General features: G+C 32.0%; 1 protein-coding gene across 2 annotated transcripts in view; it reads left to right on the top strand.

Annotated features, from left to right (window-relative positions):
* The first annotated feature begins 909 nt into the window (after window positions 1-909).
* Window positions 910-12,018, top strand: part of LOC123561824 (xanthine dehydrogenase/oxidase-like) — a 96,121-nt gene continuing 85,012 nt past the window's right edge. For both annotated transcript variants that reach the window (XM_053552896.1, XM_053552895.1), the window contains exons 1-5: window positions 910-1,175; window positions 6,809-6,950; window positions 10,677-10,852; window positions 11,156-11,320; window positions 11,665-11,774. The gene's annotated coding sequence lies outside the window, so the exon portion shown is untranslated. The remainder of the gene's footprint in view (window positions 1,176-6,808; window positions 6,951-10,676; window positions 10,853-11,155; window positions 11,321-11,664; window positions 11,775-12,018) is intronic.

The following is a 12,018-nucleotide window of genomic DNA, read 5'->3' as shown; positions in this document are numbered from 1 at the left end:
CATAAATCTTTATTTTGCGTCGGTTGTTTAACAGTAACATTAATATAATAAAGTTAAAAAAAACACGATTTTTCTATACGTTATTATTTTTTTTTAAATATTATGCCACTGCATATTTAGATTGGTCGATAGTCAGGGGTCACGCGCAGGGATCACCCCGTCAAAATGTATGCGCGTGGACTTTTTTCTTTTTTTTGCTAGTGGGGAGTTAATTTTCAGCATTGTATGACTGGGCCTTAGCACGACATGTCAGCTAGCCTTTTCATCTACGAAAACATATTTGAACTCGGAATAAACACAAATCCCACGGAGCAAGGCAAAGAGCTATAAAAATAAAGTAGGCCTATTTTATACTTCTTTGAGCAAGGGTAGATCTACATAGAGATTTTTGTAACTTCGTCAAATCACTCAAAAGGTCCTGTTTGATGTTGTTCGAAAGTGTCAGTATATGCCTCGGATGTAAGATATTTCCGTATTTGAGAGCTGCAGACGTAGACATTTCAGAAATATTTTAAAAATGAATTTCTTGTAATAAATGTTGATTCTACGGAAGCGTGAAAGGGCCATCAGACGCTAATACGTTTTATCACGTTACAGGTGCGGAAAGGATATCTGCTTTACTTGTAACAAATAAGGATATTTCCATCCTGGAGACCAAAATAAATGCGAATATAAGCTACACTAGTACTTTTATTGTTTCATTTGGTCCAGTAGCCACATAAACCCGAATTTTTTACTTTTATCTACTGTTCTCTAGCCACATAAGTACAATTTTTCTATTTCCTATTAAACAGACAGGTGCTTACATACGTTTCTGCGGTTGATGAACTTGTTGAATTTTGCACATTTAATTGAGGAAGGATATACATCTTAAGTACTTGTTGAATTTTGCAAATTTAATTGAGGAAGGATACATCTTAAATTGTTGTTTAGCTGATTTAGTGACAACAACACACTTTATGCAACATCATGTCCGGTCATGAATTACACAGGGAAGGAAATAAATGAAAGACTAATGAACTCGAATTAGGAAGATATTTTAAAAATCACAACGTTTCAAGTTCAGAATCAGTACATTCAATTTAGAATGATATGTTTGTTACATATGAGATTTATATGGATTATTTTCTTCTTTTGGATAGTGACGGCGTTGGCTGAAAGAAGAAACAAGACAGGTAAACTTTGTATTTTGCTCTTCCCTGTTGTTGTTACGTTTATTTGATTGGCTGGGTCGTAAAGGGCAGGGCAATGTTGTTTTAATGTTAATTCCATCTCTGGGATTTTTTAATCATTTAAAGAAGTGAAAGAAATCTCAAAATCGATTTAAAAATGAGTAAGTTATGAGCATTTTAATATTTGATAAAAAATGGTGGCCATTTTGTTTCCATGGAAATGCAAAATGGCGGATTTATTAAATTTCCAGACACATATTGAATTGTAGCGAGTAAGATATGGAACAAAAAATGGCAAAGATGTTCCCCTTTGTGAAGAAAGCACCAAATTTTGCATGAAATTACACTAATGTATCCCAAATCCTACAAGAGGAGGAGACACGCTATATCTGCCCTTGAACCTCCTTTTAAATCAGTTTTAAAAAGGGAGGTAAAAATGTCTTGACTTTTTTTTTCCTTGAAATTGAAATATATCTATAAAGTAATGTTTCATATGATCTAAACATGGATAACATATCACTAGCCTAGACAAACAACCATTTGGTATTGACAAATATACAAAGTGTACTACAAAATACTCTTATTTCTCAAGATACATACTAAAAAGGGAAGTAATCAGATTTTACTGTATGTTTAATTTCAAAACTGCGTGTGAAAGATGTTTCTTATGAAGAAAGCATGAAAGTTTGTGTTCAATTATCATAAAGTATACCGAATCAGAAATGGCCTACATATACAATTTGTTGGCTTGAATAGACCAAAACATGAGGCCCCAAAGGGGAACTACCTTTTATTTATTTCAATTAAATATACCTAGAACAATTTCAAAAATGTTAATTCATTACCCTAACCAATTATAACCCTTGACACAAAATTGTTTCAATTACATTTTATACACATTCAATATACATGACTCAGGAAAAATAATATGAGGCCCTTAAAGGGGAAATTGTTAAAAATCACATTTTATGGGCAAATTAATTTATTTCCAATCATTAAATTATCATATTACTGAACTTAATATAAGTAAAGAAAGAGAATGCATGAATATTATGTATAAAATATCAAAAAACTAAAAATATTCACTTGTTTACGTCCACGAGTTTACCTGTATATCTGTATTTATTAGGGCAATAGATTTATATAAAATAGAGAGGCCCTTCAATGGACCATTTTTGTATGTTACATAACAGTATCATGACATAATCATGTTTTCAAATTAAATGACTCATTCAAAGACTCATAAAATAAAAGAAACTTATATTAACACCCATTTAATAGATATCTAAGAATTGTAATAGGTTTCCCAGTACTTCTCTAATACATTTGTTTGACAAATTTATATTTCTTTTACATGAAATTGTGTTATTGCACTGTCATTTAATTGGTTCTGTGAAGTGTACATGGTAATAAAAGTCAAGTGTCAATACTGGTCAATCCAGATCAACAGAATTTAGCCATGCGAGGGTCATAATTAAGGTATACAGACACTAAATAGAAAACTGGCGTGGAAAAAATCATGGTAGTCGCAAAATAGCGCATTCAAAGAGTCCTCTTTCTTTGCTCTGTAGAGCTTTTTTCCTTCCTTTTTTTTACATTTTTTGCTGAAATCACATAACAGAGGTATCCTTGACATAGGAATCATTTTCGCAATCATATGATAGCATGACAGATTTATAATGGAAATATAGGTCATACAATTTTGGGTATTATTTTTAGTTGATATTGTAGTTAATTTGTAAATGACCCCCAATTTTCTTTTGATGTTTTTTCAGCACTGACAATATTCTTTAAGAAAATGTAAAAATGTAAGCTAATGTAAAACAGGTCCTGCTCTGTGTTGTAGCCATTTGAAATTTGTCAGTTTTATCTAGAATAAAGAAGGTCAGCTATTTATATGTTCATACCTTAATGTCTCTCCCCAAACACTGCTTCATATATAAATATTAGAAATGTGAAAATCAGGTAATTTAGATGATTTCATGTTGTGTATTTCCATTAGTAAATATTTCATTTTATCTGGCACCATTTACTGACTTACAGTTTAATACCTTTGTTTATAACATGACCATGTATTGTTCCAAAAGTTTGAAGTCACAACATGTGGTGCACTAACAGGTATGCGACATGGTACACATTTGTTTGCCGTGGATGCAAAAAACAGAACAAAAAAAAACACACAAAGGGAAAATGTTACAAGCAACCAACATTGATACACACTGGTATTTTCTATAGTAAAACAGTTTGCTAGTTGTTAGCTGTAGCTTCATTTGGCCGTTCCAAACAGTTCTGGTACACGCTGACTAATTCCGTAGTAAGCCGTCTTTTTGGCATACCAGTTAGTGCACCACATGTTGTGACTTCAAGTAAAGATATTCTATGCCTTTGAAAAGACACATCAAAGGCATAGGATATCTTTACTTATGGTTATGCCATGTTAAAAGATTCAAGAAGCGCACTTGACTACTGAATGGATAGGTTGTTCTATCGTGCCAAGAAAAATATCAAAATGAAGCCAGAGAATATGTTTTTTAAGCAATCAGACGTATTGAAAGCAATCCCCTGAGAGATGTTCACGTATGTAGCAAATAACATTGTAACAAGCAGGTTGTAGACAGGCATTTATAGCATATATTGACATTGCTAATCCTGTCGAACGGAAGTGGTCAAAAGAACTGGTACTTGGCTTTAATTATGTAATACACTTCATAATTAGCTGCTGTAAGTTGGAGGAAACTCATCAATATAACTACAATAATACAAACAAAGGCAGATATAAATGTATCAAGCCAATCCTGTGTACTTATATGTGAAATACTGGCAAATCTATTACAGTTTTAGTTAAATATTGAAAAGGTTGTTACGCATAAAAATAAAAGTTGTTTGTTTAGGGTAACCTGATCGTAACTTTTCTTTCAACTTTAGTAAGTTCACTAAAATATGCTTGGGACATTACCCTAAACAAGCAATTACTCTAGGACTTATAATTGCGCTACTGGGAGGTATTCCTAGCTATTCCACTGTATTGGACAAAGAGCACATATATCAGCTATGATTATAACTAGGACGGCCTGCAATAGTCATTTTACCCATGCTGAATCAGCTCCATCGGCTATACCGAGATGCAGAGTATACTCAACTCTGACAAACAAGTACAGTGTTCTTAATGAACATTTCTTTATCAGATACACGATATCATTATATAGGCCGATTTGGAACCTAAGACAGAAAATACACTGTTTCGTTATTTGTCAAAAGGCTTAATATGCAAGATAATTGTATCTCAGTATATTTTAAGGAGACAATGTTTAAAAACTAATCGATTAATCTTTACCTTCAAAAATTTACATCTAACTCTATTCGGTATGACTTTCTTTATTTCTGTATTATCTTTTCATCTTAAACAATTTTTTATATGTAACTATTTGCGTTTTTGGGGTGTCTGCAGTAAATGACTGAACTTTAGAAATGATTATAGTTATAAGCTTTGTGGAGGGGTTCAGTGGGAGAGACCATCTAGTGGTAAAGATGTTGTCAGATCAATAGGAAGATCGTTGGTTCAGACCGTACAAAGGTTAATCTATCATACCAGTGCTATTTTCAAGAAAGCGGAATTTAGACTGATTCTAAAACTTTAAATCTTAATCTAATTCAAATAAATTAGTATCATTGAATATAGTATAAATTAGAAATAATAAATACAATACATTTAGTTCACATTCCATTTTCTTTTGTTAACAGTTTTAAAGAAAGCATTATAATGATAGTATGTTTTAGCTTGAAGTCATTAATTGTCTTGAAAAACATATAAATTAATATGTTTTGTATAATACGTTTTACAGGAATTTAAATTAGAGATATTGAATTACAAGAAAAACACAAAATAATCCCTTCTTTAGCTGCTCATCTGAATGCATAATAATAATATCCATAGGGAAATTTAACTATCGGTACCCCATGTACAGTATAAGTACTGTAAAATCGATTATATGAATTACAGTATGTACGTATTATGTGAACTTGTTTTATAAAATACCCTTAATGAACCTCAAAATGCAAAGAATGTTTAAATAATTTGATATTATTAATAGTAAAATTAGTTTTGTTTACCTGAGTGATATAATATTCACACTTAAAAATAAAGTAATCATGTTAATGAAATTTTTAAACAATTTCCCCTTTTAGGGCCTCATCTATGTCATTTGTCAGTGTTCTGTATATTAAATGTGTATAAAATGTAACTAAATAAATATTATGTCAATAATAGTTACTAATTTAGGTTATAAATTAACCTTTTCGACATTGATTTCAAAACTATATGATTAAAATAAATAAAATATAGGTCCCTTTTTGGGGCCTCATTTTAAGATAATTAAGGTTAGCAAACTGCGTGTCTCCTCCTTTTTTTGAATTCAGCATACTTCAAAATAGTTACATACAAAGTTTGGTGCTTTCTTCACAAAAGGAAACATCTTTTTCCTATAACCTACTCACTATTGTATTTACTTATTTCTATAAAATAATTTCTCTATTTTTTCTAGCTATAATGAAAGAAATTACCATGTTTTACATCTTACACTCGAGAAACATATAAAATTAATCTATTTTAAAGGCTATTTGCTAAATAAAGAATTCAGCAGTGTGAAAATGACGTCATAAACACACAAAATGGCTGCCTCCATGATCAACAACTTTTTTAAATTCCAAACTGCCATATCTCTTTCAATAGTAGTCCGATTTTAAAAATATTTTCAGCGTTGTGAAAGGCTTGAGGATGGCTTTCATATGAACGTAACTGACATATTGTTAGGCTTTCCTTGTCCTTTAGTATCCCAATACATGTTCTAATTGCTTGTTTTGGATTTTTTAATTGTTTTTTCTTTCATTTCATGTGGGATCTTCGTCACATGTACACCAAAGATTCGAAACATTTAACATAAGACTGAAAAATACTATGTAAAATTCAAAACATTATGTTCTACTATTTCAATTTATTTAAAGATGAGGCTTCCCAGTATTTAAGAAGAGCAAATGTGACAGGACCACACATAATATATTTACACTGAGAATGTATAAACAAATGTTATATGTTTTTCAGTTGTCAAGGTCATGCTCAAGGATATAATCAAGGCCAAAGGGTCAAAAAGACATTAAATGTGATGTCACACATACAAATGTATACATATGAAAAGAAACAAAAATCGATGAAGTGAAATAAGTTATTACATGATTACTGATTTTTTAGCCTTTGGTATTTATACTAAGAACACTACCTTTAACATGACCTTGTAAATACCTTCAAACTCCAGTATATATTTGTTTTATATATTTCAAACAGTTACTTATACTTGTGAGTTTCAATTATTTTTGGTAATATTGTGAAAATGTTTGCTACCCTTTAGACAAAAGTTCAAATCAATGTTCCATACATCGTTTTTTTTTAAAAAATGTATTTCACAACCATGGAAAAAAACAAAACAAAATGCATTCTTTTTAGCATAAGAGTGTCTATCGTTTATATTCATGAAATAAAAACTTCAAACGAGACATTTGATGAATTGAAGAAATGGTCTTGTCCGAAATATAAAACACCTAGAACAAGTAACTCAAGTTACATAAAATGTTTCTGCTTACAGAAGACGCATGTTCTGACTGGACGCTTACTGGTGGCCGTATAGACAAAGAGGGCTTTATTGAGGTCAGTTATCAGGGCGAAAGGGTAAACTTGTGTGCGGATACGTCACAGAACTTAGAGGAAGTGTGCAGAAAATTAGGAAGGTAAGTTTTCGAGGAAAGGACATTTCATATTTTATTCAAATGTCTAATACATATTCAAATGTCTGATACATATTCAACTTTGTAAATGTTTGCGTTTTCGAGATTATAGCATTTGAAAGACTTTTTTTTGGGCGCGCAATCCACGCCTCAAACGAGCAGATAGAGTAAATCGTATTTATTATATATAAAATTCCCTATCTTGTAATGTCCTCATTAACTGAGGTTTAGGTATCTTAATATTTTATTTCATAACGTGAATTATTTATATCCAAACATTAAGTGTGTTTTTGGATATGTTAAACTCGATTTTATGATATCAGTAAGTAAGCAAAACTTGTACAATAATACTATTGTGTACGAAAGATTGATATCTATAAATCGAATTAATGATATAATAAACTCACACACATTCTGAGATATCTTTTAATGCTTTACTGATATTTTGAAATATATTTTTAGATATCAAAATGATAATTTAGTTAAGACTAGTATACAGGAAAGTTACCGCTCAGTGCAAGACCATTCATGGAATGCATGTATCAAATATTTAGATTAAAATGAGCCGCACCACGGGAAAACCAACATAGTGGTCGCTTTCAAAGCCTATTGCAATTAGAGAAACTGTTAGGGAACAGCATGGATCCTGACCAGACTGCGCGGATGCACAGGCTGGTCTGGATCCACGCTGGTCGCAAAGCCACTGTGTAGGTTTTCTCATGGCGCGCCTCGAATATGTTTTCCTTTGAGTAAAATCTTTAGCGACTTAATACATTGGTTCTACGTTAACTCGTTAAATTCAGAAATAAAAATAGTTGAAAAATACCAATCTTCAAATGGTTTTTGAGTGTTTTTATTTGATAAAAAACGTCAACATCTGAAGTCAGTGGACCCAAACAGGCCCTAGATTTTGTTCCAGAATATAAGAAAAAGACATTCAGAAGGTATAGTGTAAGATGCGTTATATTGAATGATATTGATTTTCCCAAGGCCCAAATATGTTGCAAAATTTTGTTTTCGTGTTTTTCAATAGAACGTTCTATTAGAAATGGCTTAATGAACAATTCAATAAGAAATTTTGTAATAAAAGTAAACTATTTTATATTTGACAGATCTGAGTGGTGAAATTTTTAAAACTTACTACTTTCAATTTCTAAAAGTTTTAATATTTTTAAGAAATGATACATCTATCTATGATGATTAATGTCTAATACGAAAAAAATCATAATCCAAAACCATTTATATAAACGGTGAAATATTTTTTCTCTCACTTGTTTAAAATATTGATCACCTTCACTAACACACACAAAACCAAGAAAAAGGTAAACAATTCAAACAATTCAGCATTAGACATTACATGTTCATGGAATTTACTTTTAGACAATACACAGGTAATGTTTTTCTTTTCAACTATTTTAAGAATACATCATCATTGTCGCGATCTCATTCATAAATCCTATCTTAAGAAAATCCAAACATGATCAGACGTTTTACACAATTACAATTGACTGAATTTCAGGTTCTTTTAAATTTATAATATATAGTATAGAACATCAAATTTTATCTCTCTGTAGGGCTCTTTCATATATCTTATAATTATATTCTATTCCTGTCTCGCTGTGTTTGTTGGTGTTTTTAATGTGTTTACTGGCCATATGGGATTCGTTTTTAACTCTTTGTCCTAAGATCAGATTTCTTCACTCCTCATCTCTATTCTTTCTGCCTTAAATTCTGCATTGTTGATATCACTGGTGATAGTAATGTAGATGTACAGATTCTGTTGTAAACATATGAGTTTTACTTCCATTGCTACGCTTTATGATAGAACAACAGATTTTCGTAAGATACGTTATGATTTTCGTAAGATACATTATGATTTTCGTAAGATACATTATGATTTTTGTAAGATACGTTATGTAACTGGCCTTGTTCAGCATACTCAATAGAGGAAAACACGTCTGATTAGGTTATGTTTTGTCTAGATCTACACTAGAAAAAGTTTATTAACCTACATTTTCATAATTTGAAATCATAGATTACATGTATAAATAATGTGTTAATCTTTCATAATATACGTTATAATGCGTAAGATACGTTACATAACTGACGACAGTTTTCAGTTTTCTAACCGACCTCCTTTGGCTAAATAAACAGTCAAAGTTTATTCCACATCAAACCTATAGCCAAATAGCATGTCCAGTACAATAAATATTTATTAACTACTCACTTTTTCTAGGCTATAACTTCATTCATTAGCTCATATGATTTTTTTTGTAAAAAAAATGATGAGTTATTGTTATCACTTGATCGGCGTCGGCGTTGGCGTTGCCTGGTTAAGTTTCGTGTTTAGGTCAGCTTTTCTCCTAAACTATCAAAGCTATTGCTTTAAAACTTGCAACACTTGTTCATCATCTAAAGCTGACTCTGTACAGCAAGAAACATAACTTCATCCTGCTTTTTGCAAGAATTATGGCCCCTTTTGGACATAGAAAATATCGGATTTCTTGGTTAAGTTTCCTTTTTAAGTCAACTTTTCTCCTAAACTATCAAAGCTATTTCTTTGAAACTTGCAACACTTGTTCACCATCAAAAGCTTACTGTGTACAGCAAGAAACATAATTCTTTTCTGCTTTTTGCAAGAATTATGGTCCTTTTTGGACATAAAAAATCAGATTTCTTTTATAAGTTTTGTGTTTAGGTCAGCTTCTCTCCTAAACTGTTAAAGCTATTGCTTTAAAACTTGGAACAGTTATTCGTCATTAAAAGCTGACTTTGCACAGCAAGTACCGTAATTCTATATTGCTTTTTGCAAGAATTATGGCCCCTTTTGGACTTAGAAAATCATGGTTAGGACAATATTTCTATTATACAGAGACAAAAAAATCAGATGAGCGTCTGCACCAGCAAGGCGGTGCTCTTGTTTTTCTAATGTCCCACTCGGTAAGCACTATGTGTAAACAAACACGTTCACGATGTATTATGCTTCAAAGTACCTTATTGCGCATACATCGATTTACGTGATTTGTTGTTGTGAATTTATCAAAATTTTATCAGCATAACTTATCTTATTTTAACGTATCTTACTTGCATTTTATGAAATCGAACCGCACATAAAAATGTTCATCTTTTTTACTATATTTTCATCACACACATAAAGAAAGCACGGCTGGCTTATCAAAAATTATTGCAAAATGTATACAGCTATGCTGTGTGCACGTGCTCCATCTAAAACTAATATGAGGTTCTATGAAACTTAGATCATTGTTTTTTGTTTTGTTTTGTTTTGTTTTTTGTCAGATAAATTCGCATAACCTAACTTACATTGAAGCTACTGGAAAATGTAAAAAGATACCACTCAGTACAATAAGATTTCGTGTTTTAAAATCCACACTTACCCGCTTAGGCTAGTTCTTTTACTTCAGACTTTGTGCGCAAGTGTACAGTCCGCACTGATTTTGCAAAATAGCTTGCAATATACACACCTATGCTAGGGACAGGCCGAAAAGTGGTCAAAACTGGGATATAGTATTAAGCTGCTGTTGATGAATGACTAAATATATCGCGTAAAAAGTGGTGTCCAGGAGTCACCTCATTATTGTTCTCCATTATAAATATATAAGCACTTATACCAATGACTTACCTTTCAGTATGATATAAGCTTAGGTCAGGTAAAAAATGTAATGTGACGAGTTAACGTATAATCAATGAATATCATTATTTATATTTTAGGTCTGTGGATGAAAGTAGAAATGTCTTCAGTGCTAGTCGGAAAGAGAAAGCCATTTCTTTCATAAATGTTGCAAATAGATGCGGCACAATGGAAAAGAAGAAAAACACTTGTGGTGGAGATGTGGTCATTGACTGTTGCCAACCTGCGTGGATCTGCTGCATTGATCGAACGAAATGTACGGTGACACATTTATTCAAACAGCATGTACAAATTAATGCTTTTAATGTGTGTCTCTAATAGATAGGTATATAAACGACACTTCGATGCAGATCATATTCAATTTTCTCTAATGAAACAAGTACGTTTTGTCGCTAATTTTACAAAGAAATCACTTTTGTGTTCACGACATTGAGTGTTATATTTACCATCAGTCGTTAGGTGTCACATTTACTATGAACAAGCGTAACTTTTACCGACTGAATATACAAATAAAAGTGTTTGTTTTGTTGTCATAATTAATATGCTTATCTCTTTAAAGATGAATATTGCAGCGCAACCTGGAACGAGACTTTGGATATGCCATGCCACCCTGTATACGGAAAACGGTTTACTTACAGCCAGATTCGAGGAAGAAAATTTGGCAAAAAGATCAACTAAACATCGGCATGGACGAAATCAGTGCTGGTTAAGCAAATATCTAAAGGTTAGTAGCGTACACGATGTATGCTTAAATAATTCAAAAAGATATATTGGCAGACATATATGAGTAGAGCAAGTAGGTTACTCTGACCGAAACCATCAAACATGGTGTCCACACAATAACTCCATTTGGGACAAAGAAAATTAAATAAAACTTAAGCTATGGGTGGCCTTTATGAGGCCAAATGTTAGGATTGCGCGTGAGGCCATTGGGGTGAAAATAACAGTATCTAGCTCTTACAGTGTAGGTTACACTATAAAGCCTATCATTTTGATGGACGAAACTGATACTAAAGGTAGTAAGATCTTTATTAGCATGATAGTCATAGCGAGAATATTATTTTTCAGATGTTTCCAGGAAAAACTAGAATTGCAGTCTTGGGAAAGATAGCTTAAGTCAATGTTCGAACGAGTGTTTAAACAGCAAGAATGTGACTAGATTATACGTTGGCTCAAATGTAAGTCGTCCTCCTTTTTTAGATAAATTCCGGACTATTAATTTGCCTGTGCGATCATGGTATGCACTGTTTGCTATTCAGTCAGTAAATTTTCAGTGCACACCCCTTCGAATAATAAATGGTACTGCCCAAAATGTAATGATGGAACAGTCCATTTTAGAAGTTTAGAAGGCTAAAGGTCAAGATGCTATCATTTGGCGTTTAGGCTCAAGAAATCTCCTTCTGTAAAAAAAAAACTACCTAA

The sequence above is a fragment of the Mercenaria mercenaria genome, chromosome 10, assembly GCF_021730395.1.
Source record: "Mercenaria mercenaria strain notata chromosome 10, MADL_Memer_1, whole genome shotgun sequence".
Classification (NCBI taxonomy): domain Eukaryota; kingdom Metazoa; phylum Mollusca; class Bivalvia; order Venerida; family Veneridae; genus Mercenaria; species Mercenaria mercenaria.
The sequence above is the reverse complement of the archived record's forward strand: the minus strand, read 5'-3'. Positions and strand labels throughout refer to the sequence as shown.